This window comes from Saimiri boliviensis, chromosome 16 (assembly GCF_048565385.1).
Source record: "Saimiri boliviensis isolate mSaiBol1 chromosome 16, mSaiBol1.pri, whole genome shotgun sequence".
Classification (NCBI taxonomy): domain Eukaryota; kingdom Metazoa; phylum Chordata; class Mammalia; order Primates; family Cebidae; genus Saimiri; species Saimiri boliviensis.
Genome location: NC_133464.1, coordinates 59,404,451 through 59,423,394, shown reverse-complemented (window position 1 = coordinate 59,423,394; position 18,944 = coordinate 59,404,451). Strand labels below are relative to the sequence as shown.

Genomic DNA, 18,944 nt, shown 5'->3' with positions numbered 1-18,944 from the left:
TCAGCTTTCAGAATGGTGGAGCCCAGCAGACTCTCAAACAAAACAATCATTTAACTGGAAGAAATTATTTAAAACTCCTTTAAGTTATCTGGAAATTGTCCTAAAGTTATGCAGAGAATAGAGAAAGATCTATTCAAGAAAATCTCCTAAAGCATGGTAAGAACAGTGAAAACCCATGGCATTTGAGCCACAACCTATTCCCTCTCCTGTCCCTAAACTCAGTGTAATGGAAGTTTTACTCTGTGTCCCATAGCTGGAAATACAGTTTTTTCATTCCTCAGTTCACAAGCTAGGACTGCAGTTAATCCCTAAAGAGGTAGGTCATTAACATCTCATTTCCTTCAGGTCTTTATTGTCCAAGCTCTACTCTTAAGGCTTGGCTGACAGGACAGCCCCCCTTCTCCTGCATATAATAGGAGCTCTCCTCCAACCACAGGAGACCAAGAATGCCTGGCACAGAATGCCTCTGACTACCATCCTTCCGTTCTCTGCTTCTATGACTACTTTAGATTCATTGTATATAAGTTATATATCATGCAGTATTTGTTCTTCTGTGTCTGGCTTATTTTACTTAACGTAACATATCCCAGGTTTATCCACGTTGCTGCAAGTAGCAGGATTTTCTTTCTTTTTTTTTTTTTAATTTTTTTTTATTTTTTAGACGGAGTTTCGCTCTTGTTGCCCAGGCTGGAGTGCAATGGCGCGATCTCGGCTCACCGCAACCTCCACCTCCTGGGTTCAGGCAATTCTCCTGCCTCAGCCTCCTGAGTAGCTGGGATTACAGGCACATGCCACCATGCCCAGCTAATTTTTTTTTAGTATTTTTAGTAGAGATGGGGTTTCACCATGTTGACCAGGATGGTCTCGATCTCTTGACCTCGTGATCCACCTGCCTCGGCCTCCCAAAGTGCTGGGATTACAGGCTTGAGCCACCGCGCCCGGCCGGATTTTCTTCTTTTTTAAGGATGAATGATATTCCCTTGTATGTATATATTACATTTTCTTTATCCATTCATCTGTCAGTGGACATTTAGGTTGCTTCTATGCCTTGGCTATTGTGAACATGCTACAATGAATATAAATGCAGATAGCTCTTGAAAATACTATTGGCTTGTTATTTATACCTCTTTCATATTTTTACTTTTAGTGGTTGCCGTAGAGTTACAATATGCATCTTTAATTAATATGAGTTTACTTTCAAATAATATTAAATTACTTCACAGTGGACCTTGCAACAGTATATTCAAATTCCTTCGTCTCATACCTCATGCTGCTATACATTTAACTTTACATATGCTGCAAGCACATAGTATATTGCTATTTTTTTTTGCATAATCAGATATTGTTTAGAGCACTTAGCAGTAGGAAAATGCATTTTAAATCTTTATTCATTCCGTTTCCCACAACTTTTCATTTGTTTGTGCAGATCCAGCTTTCTCTCTGGTGCTTTATTTCCTCTACCTGGATAGCCTTCTCAAACATTTCTTGTAGTGCAGGCCTATTACCAGGTAATTCTCTGTTTTTCTTTTTGAGAAAGACTATTTCTCCTTTAGTTTTAAAAGATGTTTTGATGAGTACAGATCTCTGGCTGAAAAATTTTTAAAAATCTTTAATAATGTCACTCCATTTTCTTCTGGCTTACATGATTTCAGATGAGAAGCTTGTTCTTAGTTTTGTTCCTCCGTATGGAATGTATCTTTTGTTTTTAATAAACTTTGTTTTTAGAACAGTTTTAAGTTTACAGAAAAACTGCAACAATAGTACAGAGAGTTCCCGTATATCTCATATTCAGTTTACCCATTATTAATAACTTATGTTAATATGGTACATCTGATCCAATATGGAAAAATTATTGCTAAAGTCATACTTTATTCAGATTTCCTTAGTTTTTACCTACTGGTATTTTTATGCCCTAGGACTTTATCTAGAATACCACATTACGTTGTCATCATGTCTCTTTAACTCCTCTGGGCTGTGACTGTTTTTCAGCATTTGTTTTTGATAACTTTGATAGATTGAGGAGTACCGGTCACGTGTTTCGTGTAATATCCCTAAATTTGGATTTGTCTGATGATTTTCTCGTTATTTGACTGGGGTTATAGGTTTTAGGAGGAAGACCACAGAGGTAAAGTGCCATTTTCATAATAATCATATTAAGGAGACTCACTTTTAACATCACGTTTCACTCTTGATGCTGACCTTGGTCACCTGGCTAAGACAGTGTTTGTCAGATTTCTCCACTATAAAGTTACTCCTCTCTCTTTTAGTTTTGAAATCTTTGGAAGGAAGTCAATATGAACATCCCATGATTAAACAATGGGGAGTCAGGTTTCCTCTCCTGAAGGGTAGAGTAACTACATACATTATTTAGGATCTTCTTCAAGTTAAGACTTGTCTCTTCTTCCCCATTATTTATTTATAACAATATTAATGTTTTTTCTTTTGACTGCCTTCAGAGATTTTCTCTTTCTCCTCTCTTTGTGTTTTATCATTTAGGTAAGATAATATTTCAGGTTTGATTTTGATTTTTTTTGTTTGTATTGCGTGTATCCTCATTGGTGCTCATTGTGTTTCTTGGGTCTGTGGTTTGGTGTCCATTGTTAATTTTGGAAAAATCTTGGCTACTATATGTTCAAATGTTTATTCTGCCCTATTCCCTCTCTCTTCTTGTAGAATTCCAATTAAACACATCTTAGGTATTTGTCGTCGTTCTACATTCTCCAGATGTTCCAGTCTACTTTTTTCATGTTGTTTTCCTTTTGAGTAATTTGTATTTGTAAGACCTATGTCGGGCTTTCTGAGTCTTTCTTTGACTATATCAAATGTATTGATGATCTACTGAAAGGCATTCTTTGTATCTGCTACTTTTTTTTTAATTTCTAGCATTCCTACTTGAAACTCCCTTGGTAATCTCTCTCTGCACTGAAATTACTTCTCTGATCCTGTGTGTTGTCTCCTTTCCCCATTAGAACTTTCAGCATATTAATTACAGCTATTTTGAATTTCCTGTTTATGGTTTTGACATCTGTATTATATCTGAGTCTTGTTCTGTCAATTTACTCTTGCCAGTGTGTTGTTTTTCTTGCTTTATTTTTGTACGTTTTATAATTTTCTGGTTGAAAGCTGTATACTTTCTGTAGGACAACATATACTAAAGTAAGTTTTGTTTTGTTTTGTTTTGTTTTTTTAGACAGAGTCTCACTTTGTCAACCAGGCTGGAGTACAGTGTCACAATCCAGGCTCACTGCAACTTCTACCTACCAGGTTCAAGTGGTTCTCCTGCCTCAGGCTCCCAAGTAGCTGGGATTACAGGTATGTGCTGCTATGCTCAGCTAATTTCTTATTTCCAGTAGAGACAAGGTTTCGCCATGCTGGCCAAGCTAATCTTGAACTCCTGACCTCAGGTGATCCACTTGAGTGGAGCCACCAGGCGTGAGCCACCAGGCTGGCCAGGTAAGTGATTTTTACACCTGGAAATGAGCACACTTCCTTCTGCTAGGACTCTAATGTAGATTATTGAGCCAGTCTACTTAGGATAATTGGAATGGAGATTGCTGTTGCCCTGGTTGATCACAGCGTACTACATTGTGATCCTGTAGTGACACTTTGTGTTAAGGGTGGATGCTTGTTTGCCAGAAGGCCTTTTCTTAATATCCAACCTCAGCTTTAGGTCTTTATTTTACTCTATGCCTTAGAGACGGTCTCTTTCCATGCTCATTTAATTATTTCACCATTACTAACTGTTACTTGTTACTTAATGCTTGTTAGAGTGGTGACGAGGGGTCACGAGTCCATTTTGCATTTTCATGAAGGCTGTTTTTAGGCAGGTACAGTGTGTCTCTAGAGACTTTTTTTCTGTATTTTTTACTTTAAAAGTATGGAGTCCATTTGTAAGGAAAAATAAAACTTGTATTCAAAAGGTTTTATACTGAATACATTATTTTTCAGATAATAGGACAGTTAAACTATTATATATAATGCTATTATATGTAATTACACATATATATATACTTGGTAGAATATTATGGAGTCATTAAAAACAATGTTCTATAAGAATTTATGATGATATTAAGAAATACTTATTATGTTAAAAGAGTAGATGTTAAATAATATATATGGTAGGATGCCAAATTATAAATTGAATAATAACTCAGCCTGTTGAGTAACTGGGACTGTAGGTGTGTGCCTGGCTAATTTTTAAATATATTTTTAGAGATGAGGTCTCCCTATGTTCCCCTGCTGCTCTCAAGCTCCTGTACTCAAGCCCTCTATCTTCCTCAGCCCTGAAACTGTTGGGATTACAGGCATGAGCCACCCCACCCAGCCCATTTTTCAGTATTTGCTAACCACTTGTATTGGCTCTGAGGGCTGTGTGTTCATATCATTTACATATTTATCTATCTTTTGGATCCTACAGCTTTGTTTAAACACTAATTAGTTGACTTAGTTTCTGTGACTGTTTCTTTTTCCAGTTTGTTGAGTAATTTTTAAGATCGTTTAGTCTCTTATGAATGCAGTAATTTTTTACTTTTATATATGAAATCTACAAGTCTAGTTTGTGATTTCTCCCACTTGATTTTAAAATGTTAGATTCAATGACATAGAAAAAAATTCCTTGAGCACAAAGCTGATTTCTAGACTGTAGAGCAGGAGCCTGCAAAGGTTTTCCGTCTCTTTTATCAAGTTGAGGGAGAAGGGATGGTGACACATGGGACTGGCATGAGGGCCTTCATAAACAGAGCAACCAATGCCACAGAGATTAATGGTGATTCTTGAAGGGAGTGGGAGGAGGTGATTAGCACACTTAGGTTAATAGCATGGGATGGATACGGAATGGCAAAGTGGAGTGGCCCAGCCATGGCATTCCACCTAGTTAGCTGCAAATAATCACAACCAAGCTACTCTGCTATGTCTCATCTTTCCTACTCAGGGAAATCTCCAGCCCCCTCTGGTTCCCACCCCCAGCTCTGTGGTATTATTACAGTGTCTGTAACATCAACAGCTGCAGCTGGGCATGAAACGATGGAACACCAGCCTGTCTCTGCTTCTCATGGGTTCAGGAAGTGGTCATTCATTTATCATTGACCACATAGTAGCAGCCACCTACTGTGAGAAGCAAAGCAGACAAGAAGGAAAGAAATGGGCAGATTTGGGATATATTTTGAAGGTAGACTTGAGAGGATTTGTTAAAGGACTGGGGGTAGTATAAGAGAAAGATGAACAAAGATGTCCTCAAGATCGGAGTAAGAAGTTGCCATAACCTGAGATGAGATAAATAGCAGGAGAAGAAAGTTTGAGGGTTGGTAATCAGGAGATCAATTTTTGCACACATTACGTTTGATAGGCCTTGTGATGTCCAAATGGAGATATATGCGCCTGAAGAGAGATTATGGGGCTGGAGTTCAGGAGGGAGATCCAGGGTGGAGATTTGTCAACAAGTAGATGGATGAGATCTTCCAGGAGACAGAGTGACTAGACAAGTAAGGAGGATGGAAGAATGAGTGCTGGGACTTTCCACTGGGACATAATTTAGAGGGCAAAAAGATGAGAATAAACCAGCAAAGGTGATGGAGGGGCAGCAACCAGTGAGTTAAGGGGAAAGCCAGGAAGGTGTGGGATCCTGGAAGCCAAGGGAAGAAAGTTTATCAAGCAGGAAAGAGTGAGCTGCTGGGTTAAATGATGCTTGTGATGGTTAATATTGAGTGTCAATTTGACTGGATTAAAGGATGCAAAGTATTGTTCCTTGGTGTGTCTGTGGGGGTGTTGCCAAAGGAGATTAACATTTGAGTCAGTGCGCTGGGAGAGGCAGACCCGACCTCAGTCTGGGTGGGCACCATCTAATGAGCTGCCAGCACGGCTAGAATAAAAGCAGGCAGAAGAATGCGGAAGGACTGAAGTTGCTGAGTCTTCTGGACTCCGTCTTTCTCCCGTGCTGGATGCTTCCTGCCCTCAAACATCAGACTCCAGGTGCTTCAGCTTTTGGACTCTTGGACTTACAGCAGTGGTTTGCCAGGGGTTCTTGTGCCTTCAGCCACAGACTGAAGACTGCACTGTCAGCTTTACTGCTTTTGAGGTTTTGGGTCTCAGACTGGCTTCCTGGCTTCTTAGCCTGCCGATGGCCTTTGTGGGACTTTAACCTTGTGATCATGTGAGTCAGTTCTCCTAATAAACTCCCCTTCATGCATTCATCTATCCAATTAGTTCTGTTCCCTTAGAGAACCATGACTAATACAGTGCTGACGGGTCAAGCAAGTGATAGGCTGAGAATTGACCTCTAGATAGAGCAAATTATTGGAGACTTTGATAAGAGCAGTGTCAGCTGAGTGGTGAAGGCAAACGCCTGAGACGTGTGGGTTCAAAAGAGGATGGGAGGAGGAGAAATTGGGGCTATACAGAACTGCACTACTCAAAATGCAAGCCACTAGACACGTGGTACCTGGCACTGGGAATGGGCTCCTCTGAGTTGAAACGTGCAGGGAGGGTAACATACGCCCCAAACTAGTACGAAAAAAGGAGTGCAAAATATCTCAATAATTTTTGTAATAATTACATGTTGAAATGATACTATTTTGGATATCATGGGTATATTATTAAAAGTAATTTCACTTGTTTCTTTTTAAATTTTTTTCACGTGGCTATAGAAAAACTAACATGACAGATGTGACTCACATTATATGTCTACTGGACAGCACTGATATAAATAATCCTTTTCATAGTTTTATCATAAGGGGGAGCAGAAGATGGGATGGTAACTGGTGGCGAAGTGGGATAAAGAGAAGCTTTTTTTCCTCCGGAAATGGGAGGATTGCAGCATGTTTGTATATAGGAATAATACAGTTGAAAGTAAAAGTTGATGATGCAGCAGAGACAAGGGCCAAATGATGTCGTGGAGTAGGTGAGAGTGTTTGGGTTCCAGAGCCTGTGTGAGGGGCTGACCAAAGGGTTATGGACGATTCATACAGAGTGACAAGAGAGGAAGCAGCATGCGAGGTTTGCAAACGGAGGTGAGTATTTATGGAAGCGGGAGTGCTTGGGAGTTCCTCTTTGGTAATCTTAGTGACATAGAGAACAGGTCTTCGGCTAGAAAAGAGGATAGGGGAGGAGGTTCTCCTCCGATACACACTATAGACCGTGGAGTTTGAAAAAAAAAAAAAAAAAAAAAAAACAACTGCTTGCTGCTAGGTCACTTAGAAGACAAGGAAGGGATACTATTGCGTATTTCAGATTTGCTGGTGGTTCATTATAAAAAATAAACAATGAAATAATCCATTGCAGACATGTTCCCACCCTGTTATCTTGTCTCCTTCATTTCTTGGACCCCAGGTTTTATTTTATTTTGTTTTCTTAATCAAAGTGGAACATAAAAGCTCCATCTCTTTCCTCTTCAGTTTGCTTAGTGTTCAACATAGTTCCTCTTGCTGGGGGCTGGCTTGCTTTCTTTAAAACTTAATTGCCACAAAAACGTTTGCATCCAGAGCCCTACGTTTTCCACGACCTCCTTTTGTGTCTCTTGTTTTCCTCCCCTTTTTCTGCCTTCAGGAAAGACGCGAGATGATGGTGGCTCTGTCTCAGCAGCTCCCGGTGGGGGCTGCAGGCTGGGGAAGCAGCTTCTCTCTGCAATTTGGCCGCTTCTGGATTTGTAGCAGCCAGGCTTCAAAGAGAAACCACCGCTTCCTCCCCCAGCCCCACGCCAGCCTCAGAGGCAGCTGGGCCTATTGAAACATTCAAGTTTCACTTCAGGCTACTTTAAACGTTTGCTTTATTCCAAAACAGCTAAACGTGGACTTATTTTCAGATATAGGCCATTTTTACGCCCCAGTATTGTGTGGGTTTGAAGCCTTTTTTCATATCATTAGCTGTAACCCCCAAAGGTTAAAAATAATGATTAAGTAAAGTCTTTACACAGATTCCTCTGCTCCCTGGAGGGGGACACTGGGCAGTGTCAAAACTGCCAGACAAGCCAAGCTGTGACAATAGTGACTTAGCTTGTGACTCTCAGGGTTGTCCAAATGATTATATTCTGAAGGAGAGGAACGTGAAAGGGGGCTGAGGAGAACGGTGGAAGACACAAATTTTGTCTGGGGTTTGGCGAGGATCAAGATTTTTAAAATGGCCCATGTGCTGAATTCTCTTTTTTTTTCCCTTGCTGTCTTGGAGTAATGATCACATAAACATACTCTGAGTTTATTTTCTGTGAAATAGTTGCAGTTCACCTTTGAGCTGATGAGCATCTGCACCTAGAAAACCATAAAAATGGAAGAGTTTACAAGAGGTTATGAGTTGGCACATCCAGGCAGGGGAGGAGAAAGCACTTAGGACAAGTAAATATTTTACAGCACCTAGATTTTCAGACTGTCGCTGCTTCCAAGGCCGGCCTCCTCTCACTCCTGGCTCACTGTCCTTTCTCTTACTTTTCCTGTGGCTTGTTTTCTTTCTGTCTTCTTTTATTTATTTTTTTTCTTTTCTTAATCTCAAAGTTAATTCTACCTGCTTCCTCCAGTCGTTAAAGTGCTAGTTAACTATTTAAATATTTTATAGATTTCTCTGAGCTTGTCATAATTATTTTCTTGGCTGACCCTTCTGGAGTCATTCCATGTCAGGAGACAGTCTGAAATAGACAGCAACTGTAGGGTGGGTGCAGCTGGGTTACACCTGTTGCTAAACAAAACAGGGTTTAGGAAAACATAAACAAAAACGAGCAAAGCAAATCAGTAAAAAAGACAGTAAGCAGCCTGCCTTGGTAAATTGCATGCTTCTTTCTCTGACCATTGTCCTCTGTGTGTGAGAGATTTGTTTGGGTTTTGGAAGGGATACTACAATGCGCAACCTCTTTAATCCTCAATGAATTCAGTTTAAGGTGAAGCAAATCATACCAAGAGGAGGCTCCTAAGTCAGAGAGAATGATTTTTTTCTTTTCCGTTGGAACTAATGGGTGTTTTGAATTTTGACAGCTTGTTCCACATTTTAACAATGGAAGCTATGATGGAACAAAACATATTTCTAGACGTTGTTGCTTTTTATTTTTAGTGTAGGGTTAAGTGTTAGTGTTAAACATTTTTTGAAAATAAATAAATTTTCTCAATTTTTATAATGTTGAAAAATTAATGACCATATGGTAAAATACTCTGACTGTGGGTGGAATGCAAGGCCTTGAAGGACATTGCCTAATGGAGGTGGGCGTAGTTTTCCTTGACTCCATAAAGGATTTAAAAATCCAACTGGGCTTAATGTTCCATCTAAATCAGCATTCCATGGCATCATGTCAGTCTACCATAAAAATTAGAGAAAGTTTCTATCGATCAGGAAAGAAAGAAAGAAAAAAAAAAAGAAGAGGGAAAAAAGACACAACTGCTCTATTGTGAAGATTAATCCACTTTATAAAGGAATAAAAGTATTTTGTAGAGATGTGGTAAGGATTCTTATGTGAGGGTTTCCCACTTTCTGCTGGAGTGTATAGACCACTTAAGGTAGTCACATCAGAAAAGAGTGGGAACTTTGCCTTTGAACAAGATTTTCTTTGCACTGTTTGCAAGAGGCCCCGTTTTTCAAGGACCTGTGACAAAAGTCTGGAGGTAATGAGAAAAGATGCCAACATGATTATTAGAAAGCTGGTTCTCAGTGTTTGTTTAGTGAATACTAGGTTGAGCTTTTTTTTTTTTCTTTTTTCTTTCTTTTTTTTTTTTTAGCATTTAACTCTTGAAGTTAAATGTTAAGAATGGTAAGGGGAGAGATAGCCTGGGGAGAAATGCCAGATGTAGGTGATGGGGAGGAAGGCAGCAAATCACATTGCCATGTGTGTACCTATGCAACAGTCTTGCATGTTCTTCACATGTACCCCAAAACCTAAAATGCGCAATTTAAAAAAAAGAATGGTAGGGGGAACACTGAGTGCCGATTCAAAGGCCAGATAGCATTTTGCAGCTGCAGGGCTGCACCTTGGGCCCTGGCCAATGCACCTCATCCTTGCTCCTGCTGGATTTTAACAGGCACCACAGGACCCTTGGCTGCTTACACAGCCAACTTTGCTAAATTGCTTCATGGTTTCCGTGATGTGAGCTGAAGTCTGCCACAGCTAGGTTGGCACCTTTGCATTCATTTCTTTCATGTCCCATTCTAAGTTAAATCATAAACGACTGCATCAGATGGTCAAAAGATGGTTCCCTGGCATGCATACTTTGATCTCATTCTGGTGGGAATCATTCTCTTGCCTTATAACTGGTGTCTAGGCTGATGACATCAACTTTGTAATTTTTAAAAATTTTTGTGGTAAAAAACACATAACATAGAATCTACCGTCTTAACCTTTTCTAAGTATACAGTTCAGGAGTGTTAAGTACATTCATATTGTTATGCCACCAATCTCCAAAACTTTTTCATCTTGCAAATCTAAAACTACATACCTCTTGAACTACAACTCTTCATTCTTCCCTTCCCCTAGCCCTGGCAACTACCCTTTTACTTTCTGTTTCTATGAATTCTAGATAACTCGTAAGTGGAATTATACAAAATCTTTCTTTTTGTAACTGGTTTACTTCACTTTGCATAATATCAAGATTCATCCATGTTGTAGCATGTGTCACAATTTCCTTCCTTTCAAAGTCTGGACAATATTCCATTGTATGGATAGGCCACATGTTGTTCATTCATTCCTTGAGGGATACTTGGTTGCTTCTACATCCAACTCTGTTTTTTCGTATTCAACATAATCTGAGGAGTGATACTGCTCTATTAATACTTCTATAACTGTTTGTCCCATGATCTCTGACCTCAATTGTTTTGTTAATATGAGGCAATTTTGCCCTCCAAAAATCCATTTACTAATGTTAAGGCAGAGTATTGGCTGGGCATGGTGGCTCACACCTGTAATCCCAGTACTTTGGGAGCCGGAGGCAGGCAGATTACAAGGTCAGGAGATTGAGACCAGCCTGGCCAATATGGTGAAACCCTGTCTCTACTACTACTACTAATAATAAAAAGTTAGTCACAGATGGTAGTGTGCACCTGTAGCCCCAGCTACTTGGGAGGCTGAGGCAGAATTGCTTCAACCTGGGAGGCAGAGGTTGCAGTGAACCAAGATCGTACCACTGCACTCCAGGCTTGGTGACAGAGCAAGACTCCTCAAAAAAAAAAAAAAAAAGAAAGAAAGAAAGAAAGAAAGAAGACAGACTATCAAACTTGAAATAAGGAAGAAGAATGGCTGCAGTTTTCACTGTTTTGCGAGAACATTTTCTAAAAGACCTACCCAAAGATGACCTGATTCTCTAGGGGAATGTATCTTATTTTGGCATACTGTTGTTTTTAATTAAGACTCAAACTCTATGAAATGACATGCTAATTTGTAGGATTTTATTCAGTAGTGATGCAAGTGATTTTGGTCTGGTAAAAAAAAAAAAAGATGACTTTAAAGGTTATACTTTTATTGCCAAGTGTAGTATTAACTAGTGTTCTGTCTAATCTAGCAATCTTATTCTAACATTCATTCTCAGATGCCTGCATATATTTAGTTTCTCAAATACTCTTTGCACTGGTTTTATCATTCTGCTCATTACCTCATTAATGAATTACATAAATATTTGCCACATGCTCATGTTTATATGCAAGCCATAGTTATAACTTGAAAAAAGTTATGCTTTGAATTTCCTTCCTGCCAAAGCAGCCAGCATAAATTACTGCGTTATTCATTTCAGTGAAGTTTTTGTGGCTGAGCCATAGAGGGGCCAGGTGATGTCAGAACAGTTAAGCATGAGATCTACACTAGGAAAAGGTAGAAAATGGCTTTCTGCTAAATATAATTATAGAACAACTTATTTTATTTTGAAAGAAGACTGACCAACAACACAACAACACATTTAGCTTATACATATGTTCAAGCATTTTAATCCAATACAAGGGCAAACTATACCTCTGGGTTGATGCTTGGGCTGAAAACTACCAGCCTCCTCAGCTCAACTATGCAAACATCAGGCCAGGAGCCTGAAGAGACCTCAGCGTGTGCTTCCCAAAAGGCATAGTAGGGAGGCTGGCTACACTCACATAGGTCTGCAGTTGCAATAGAGGATATAAAATAAATAAAAGGCAAGGTTTCCATAAACTCTGCATTCTCATACCCACCTGCAGCCAAACCTTCTTAATGTGGAGATGTGCCCGTTTCTTGCAAAGGGTTTGCTATTAAGGTTCTGCTCTGTGCTGGAAGAGTGCAAATGACTGTGGAAAGCAAGCCAAAGAAACAGTCCCTGCTGATTCCTTTCCACTCAGGGGGATGCGTGTGTGCATGTCTGTGTGCGTGTGCATGCCTGTGTCAGTGGGGGGGGGGATTGTTACTATACCATACAGACACATAGCCTGCCATTTTAGGTGTCCCAGAGATCAATTTATTCAATATTTTGGTGAAGAGAGGTGGCTCATTTAAAGGTTTGGTCTCTAAAGATTAGGAAATTATTCTCAAGGATGAAGGTCATATATCTTGGTTGCCTTCAAAATCCCAGGTATTCCTCAAGGACAGACCAACATGAATTAATCAATGCCTCACTGACTTCTGCAAAATGTGTTTTTTCTTCTGTCCCATGTGAAAGTGAATGTTAAGATAAATGGTTATTTCTAGACTAAAATTAAAGGAAGTTGAGAAAAGCAAATGATGTATTTCAGTGAGTTAGTAGAAGGCCAGAGGGAATTCTGTTAAAAGCCTCCCGTACAGCTTAATCACTGTCACATTGCAAACTCTACCTTGATAAAAAGAAAAGTTTTAAACTATGGCCTCCCTTAATTTTCTCCATCTATGTGTGGGAGCTCTCCTCTGTGAGTTTATCTGTTTGAATTTTACTCTGAATGATTCAATCAGCCAGTGTTGCACCATAATTTGGTACTCCTTTGGCTAAATGCAAAGGGTTGGTGGTCTCACTCTGGGTATATGCAGACACCTCCCTGGCGTTGTTACATTACTCTGTGGAGTCAGGGGATGACAAATGAAGAAAATTTCTCTGCTGAAGTTGGTGAGGCCCCTCCATTTCTGGAAATCCTTCTTGATTTTGTTCTTATAATTTTAGGAATCTCTGCTTTTCATGCAGTCTTTGTATTTAGAGTCATTCCAGTCTAGTAAACAAAATTGGTATACAGCTTTCTAATGGGGCTAGTGTTTTGAATTTTCACATTGATGCCATCATATTTCAGGAATAACCACAAGTGGTTAATTCTGTAATTCTTCCAGACATTTTATTTTAAACATTTAAACCTGAGGAAACCATGGTCAGTATCAATAAATGTTTATTGAGTGTCAGCTGGGTATGAGTCCCGTCCCTGGCACTTTAACAAGTCTGCTCTGAGTGGTCTGAGTTTCCAAGATGTTCCATTACCTGGTTTGGGAGTTAGATATTTCCCTCAAAGAGGTACTCCTTGTTTCCTGAGTTTTAAAATTATTTTAAGTTCCCAATTTTTAAAGCCATTATCTGTAAGACAAGCGTGCCCAGTAGTTTTCATTTACTAGGAGCTTACTGTGAGCTAGAAACTGTAGTCAACGGTTTTACGTGCATTTTCTAATTTTATTTAATCCCTACACCAATCTACTGAGTTGGCGCCCTATTCTTCTGAACTCCATTTTAGAGGTAAGAACACTGAGGCTTGCTGAGAACATGCCATCAGCTCCAGTGACACAGCCAGCGTGGAATCCAGTTGAAGTCTGGGTGTGTCTGATTCCACAGCCTTTCTGCTACCTCATGTGCAGTCTGCTTTTTGGTGGCCTTTTGTTAATTCTCCCTTGGTGCCATGATAGTTCCGAAGTTATATGTCATTTAGTTACACATTTTATACCATAGGAAACCAAGTCTGCATCGACAGTTACTAAGTATTGACTGGCCCTGCACTTCATATTTTATGTGTCTGTTTTGCATGGTCAGGATGTGCAAATTATTTCATTAGCTCATTATTTTGGTCCGATGTATTTCTACAGGGGACTATAATAATAAAAACTAGCTTAAATTCCAGATTATTCCGGCTATTTTGTTTAAAGATGAGAACAGCTGGCAGTTTCAATTCCTCAAGTGTTGAAAAATTGTGGGGAAAAAAAAAAAAAAAACAAACCCTAAACCAGCTTGTTAACAAATGGCTTAGCGAATGGATCAGCGGGATTGTGTTCTTTCTGGCTCTTTCTGGATGTCTTCTGTGTGTCTCCACAGTCTGGGTGCAGTGCGATGCGTTGCTCCGTGGAGAAACCACCGTTGAAAGAATAAACAGGGATGACAGAATAAACAGAGTGAATCCCGAGTGTTGGGGAAGGTTTGCAAGTCAGGCTCCTTTAACTCACAAGCCTGGCTTTCTGGGAATGAGCCCGAAGTTCTCTTTTTGGGAATTGGTGTAAAAGGCTTATTGCAGCCAGTTTGTTTGATTTCTCATTGACTAGTGCAGGATCCTGGGCAGGCACTAGCAGACTGAGGCTGCCTTTTGGGGAGCCTCACAAACTGGGCACTGGTCAGTAAGCAAACACATGCACAGATGTGCTGAGGGAAGGGGGGACCCGGCATGGCCTAATGGAAAAGAAAAGAATTTATTGTTGTTGATCATTATGGCTTCCACCTCCAATTCAGTGACACACTTTTCTAAAAAGATTTCCATTCTTTTGTTTTGTTCTGGTTTTTGTTTTCGTTTTTGTTTTTGTTCTAGGGTTTGTGTACAGGATGTGCAGGTTTGTTACATAGGTAAACATGTGCCATGGTGATTTGCTGCACCTTCAACCAATCACCTTGGTATTAAGCCCAGCATCTATTAGCTATGTGTCCTAATGCTCTCCCCCACCCAACCTCATGCCCCAACAGGTCCCAGTATGTGTTGTTCCCCTCCCTGTGCCCATGTGTTCTCACTGTTCAGCTCCCACTTACAAGTGAGAACCTGTGGTGTTTGGTTTTCTGTTCCTGCATTCGGTTGCTGAGGATAATGGCTTCCAGCTTCATCCATGTCCCTGTAAAGGACATGATCTCATTCCTTTTTATGGCTGTATAGTATTCCACGGTATATATGTACCACATTTTCTTTATCCAGCCTGTTATTGATGTGCATTTGGGTTGATTCCATGTGTTTGCTATTGTGAATAGTGTTGCAATGAACATATGCATGCATGTATCTTTGTAATAAAATGATTTATATTCCTTTGAATATATACCCAGTAATGGGATTACTGGGTCAAATGGTATTTCTGGTTCTAGATATTTGAGGAATTGCTACACTGTCTTCTACAATGATTGAACTAATTTATATTCCCACCAACAGTGTAAAAACAATATATATATATACCACATTTTCTTTATCTGGTCTATCATTGTTGGGCCTTTGGGTTGATTCCATGTCTTTGCTATTGTGAATAGTGCTGCAGTGAACATATATGTACATGTATCTTTGTAATAAAATGATTTTTATTCCTTTGGGTATACACCCAGTAATGGGATTGCTGGGTGGGTCAAATGGTATTTCTTGTTTTAGATCTGTGAGGAATTGCCACACTGTCTTCCTTAATGCTTGAACTAATTTACGTTCCCACCAACAGTGTAAAGGTGTTTCTAAGATTTCCATTTTATGTTTGTCAAGCACTCTCTCCTTGGAGGAAGTCTAAAGGCACACACTGTCCATAAGAACAGAACAATTAGTGCTGTTAAATAAGTTGGGTTGAGATTGTGCATGATGGGGAAATGGAAGAGGCAGTTGATGAGGGCTGTGAAAGGAAAATGGCAGAAGAAACCTTGCATGCCCTTGATGGGGCCACTCAGCCGTGGAAATAGAATAAAGAGGGACCCATTCTTTTTCAATAGTGTTACTGGGACCTGGGCACATGTTCTTGCCGAGAAGAGCTACTAACATTATCTGGGAGTGAGTTGAGCTTTAAAGTCCTTATCTGTGCAGCCTTGTGCTTTGAGCACTTTCTAGATGGTTCAAGAAGGTTGTAAAACTAATTCGTAATTTGTGTAGCAAAACGGCTGCCTTTTGGAGCCTTGGTAGTAATATCACAGAGCTGGGCTTGAGGAAGAACAGAGTCAAAGACAGGGACGTATATGTCTTCTGGGCTGCTTTGGAGTGCTCAGGACAGTGACACTGGCCCCCAACCATAGACTGCCAGTGTGCACTTGTAACCTGAACTCAGACAGATATGCTGACTCCCAGGATGGGTGCGTCTTGCATTAATGGCACATAATTCAGCCCCTCACTGAAGCTTTCCTGGAAATCCAACTATGGACTCCATGTTGACTCAGTCCTGGAACTCCCTGCCTGAGAGTGCAAAAATGCTTGTTTTGGTGTTTGTTCATTTGCAGTAGTCAAATGAGCCTCCATCCTCAGGGTCTCTGTTTCCTTCCTCATGTCCTGCGTTTCCATACTGCTCCTCTTCAGGTGCCATCTGTAAGACTCATGGGGTGATCCCTGACATTTACGGTCCTCAGCAGTAGGGTTTTCCCTAGCGGTCAATGGAAGGGAATCCTGATTTCTGTTCACCAGGAAGCAGAAGTACATCTGAGAGACGCTGAAACTCTAGGTCAAGTCTTGCAGGAAAAGGAAGAGAATAGCAAGTTGAGCCCTGGCTGACTCAAGAGTCCTTGATTGTATTGAGATACACATATATTTTTTTGTATTATATCCCCTGAATAAGCATGAGGTTTCCACTGTGACATTTATTTTCTTGGCCTTGAAACCTAGAATATTGAGAATGTGGCTATTAACCAAAGCCTCCTGAACTGAAGGAAGTCTTCTTACACAGTGTGTGAAAGCAGAGAGGAGCTGTTCATTGCAGCCTTTGAAGATCACCTTTTAATTTTCCCCTGAGTTTTTATTCTCTGACAATGTGCTTCATTCTTCTTTGGAGGAGTTTGAAATCAGTACTTCCTACTGCCTTTATGATGGCCTTAAAGAAGTTCTCCTGCTGGATCTAGATGGGTCTCACATTATGAAAGGAGCACCAGGACCCTGTAGAAAGGCCAGGGCTCTATTTATTTACATTTGAGGTGGTGGCCTTGGAGGAGAAAGATTCAAAACACACAAAGTTATGTATGAATTATGATGTGATATGTTCAGCATTTAGCTCTCCACTGGGCAGCACTTCAAAGTTTGTTTTCAATGGATTTTTCTTCAGGGGCCACACCAGCATCCTCCAAATGGGAGTCTGAGGATGCTTCCCATCTTACATCACTCACAGATCACTGCCAGAGCAACAAGAAACAAACACCCTAACAATTTACAGTTCACCCTCTTTGATGTGAGGTGCGGTAGGGACACGAAGCCCAGGCCTCTGAGTAGGATATAGTTGGAATGGAACAGAAAGCAAACTCTTTCTCCAAGAAGAAGGAAAACTACACTAGCAAATTAAAAATATTAGCAAGCCTCTACTCAGATGATTTGGGTCAAGGTAGGGGAAGGGAAGAGTAAGGAATTCAAACAGCCTGTGCCAAGGATTTGCTGGACGTGTTCTTAAAAAAAAAAATGCTGATGGGCATTAAATTAAGTAACAACTGCAGATTACACAAGGGTAAACACTGCTGCTAATGTTTGACTAAAAGCTAACTGAGGGCTCTAAGTGACTCCAGTTAATTTACAGATCAGGCCAGTAACCGCCCCAGGGGCTGGGGCTGCTGAAGGTAGGGGATTCGTTTTATAGTCAGAGGCCACATTTTTAAATTTAGAAAAAAAGAAAACTAAAACTGTAGGAACTGATTTAGAAACTTCAGAGGGAGAGAGAGAAAGAGAGGGAAAGAGGGAGAGAGGGGAAGGAGGAAAGAGAGGGAAAAGTGTAGGGGGAATGAATTGAATGTCTTTGCTGGGCTTGGGATAGAAAAGTGGCTAAGAAAAAAAAAAACAGCGAAAAACACGTCTAACTTTAATAACTCTTCCAGGATGAGAGAGTGTGCTAGGATCAAGACTAGTTAAGTGTTCCTGTGAGGTGGGGGTCTTAAATCCAAGACTGTGCCAGGGTCTCCATCAACCCACAAATGAAGGAGTATAAACTGCCTCACATTATCAAATAAAATTGATTTAATTTTGCAACATTTAGCTTCAAGTTAAAATTTAAATGTACAGTAAGTGATTTTTAAATTATAGTTCCTCTTCAGCATAACCTCTCTTGACACAATTTTAAATGCTTTTTAAATAGGTTGTATAGATTATTCAGTAACATAGTAGTTGATATCCTTAGATTGGGATTTCATCATGTACTTTAATTTACTAAGGCTGGAATGACCATAATTGCCTCACAATTCAATGGAACAGAATGGGCTACTTCAGCACTTCGTACCGCATTTTTCTGTATAATATCTAAAAGTCACCCCTCAACACACACAGGCTATGTTTATGAAAGCAAGGCTTTAACCCTTGCATTTTTCTAGGTTTGAATGATTTTCTTAATAAGGAAAAACATGTTTGCAAATTGGCACCATGATGTTAGCACGTCATTGTGAAGGAGGAAGGACTGGCCTGCACATCAGGGATAGAGTCCTGTCTGTCTGGTGTTTGCAAACCTTGAAGATCCTTGTGGAAGCCCAGTAACTCCAAAGACCCTGTTTCCTCCCAAGTTTCTGCCTCCTCTCAGGCCAGGGCGAACATAGCTGCTGTGCTAGGCTAGTCTTTACTTTAACATCAGAGTCTCAAAAACAAACAGTGGTAAGGTCTGGGTAATGTAGTCATCTATTTCTATGTTTGCCCAGACGAAACTTTTAAAATGCTAAAAAATGCCAGGAAAATTTCTCTTAATTGCCCTGGATTATCAGGCTGGAGAAATGGTTTGGGTAGGTACGTTCTAGTCTATTAAATCTTATACTAACTTTACTGATACTGGTTCTTGGACTCTGGCAGCCTATTCTTCTTTTCAGCGTTCTCCAGAGCTGCTCCCAGCATGCTGGAAACCAAACTCACTACCTGAAGAGACAGCCCTAACACCAAAACTTTTGCTTTGCTAGAGGAGTCAGAAGAGAAAAATAATGCGA

The 18,944-nt window shown here is 40.1% G+C and overlaps 1 long non-coding RNA gene across 2 annotated transcripts in view; it reads left to right on the top strand.

The window, feature by feature from the left end:
- LOC141581623 (uncharacterized) overlaps positions 1 to 18,944 on the top strand; it is a 410,679-nt gene that overhangs the window by 93,490 nt on the left and 298,245 nt on the right. The window contains exon 3 of one of the 2 annotated variants that reach the window (XR_012514363.1): positions 3,191 to 3,312. This is a non-coding gene — a long non-coding RNA (uncharacterized LOC141581623). Of the gene's footprint in view, positions 1 to 3,190; positions 3,313 to 4,618; positions 7,005 to 18,944 lie in introns of those variants that run through there. The other variant, XR_012514364.1, reaches the window with a different exon arrangement.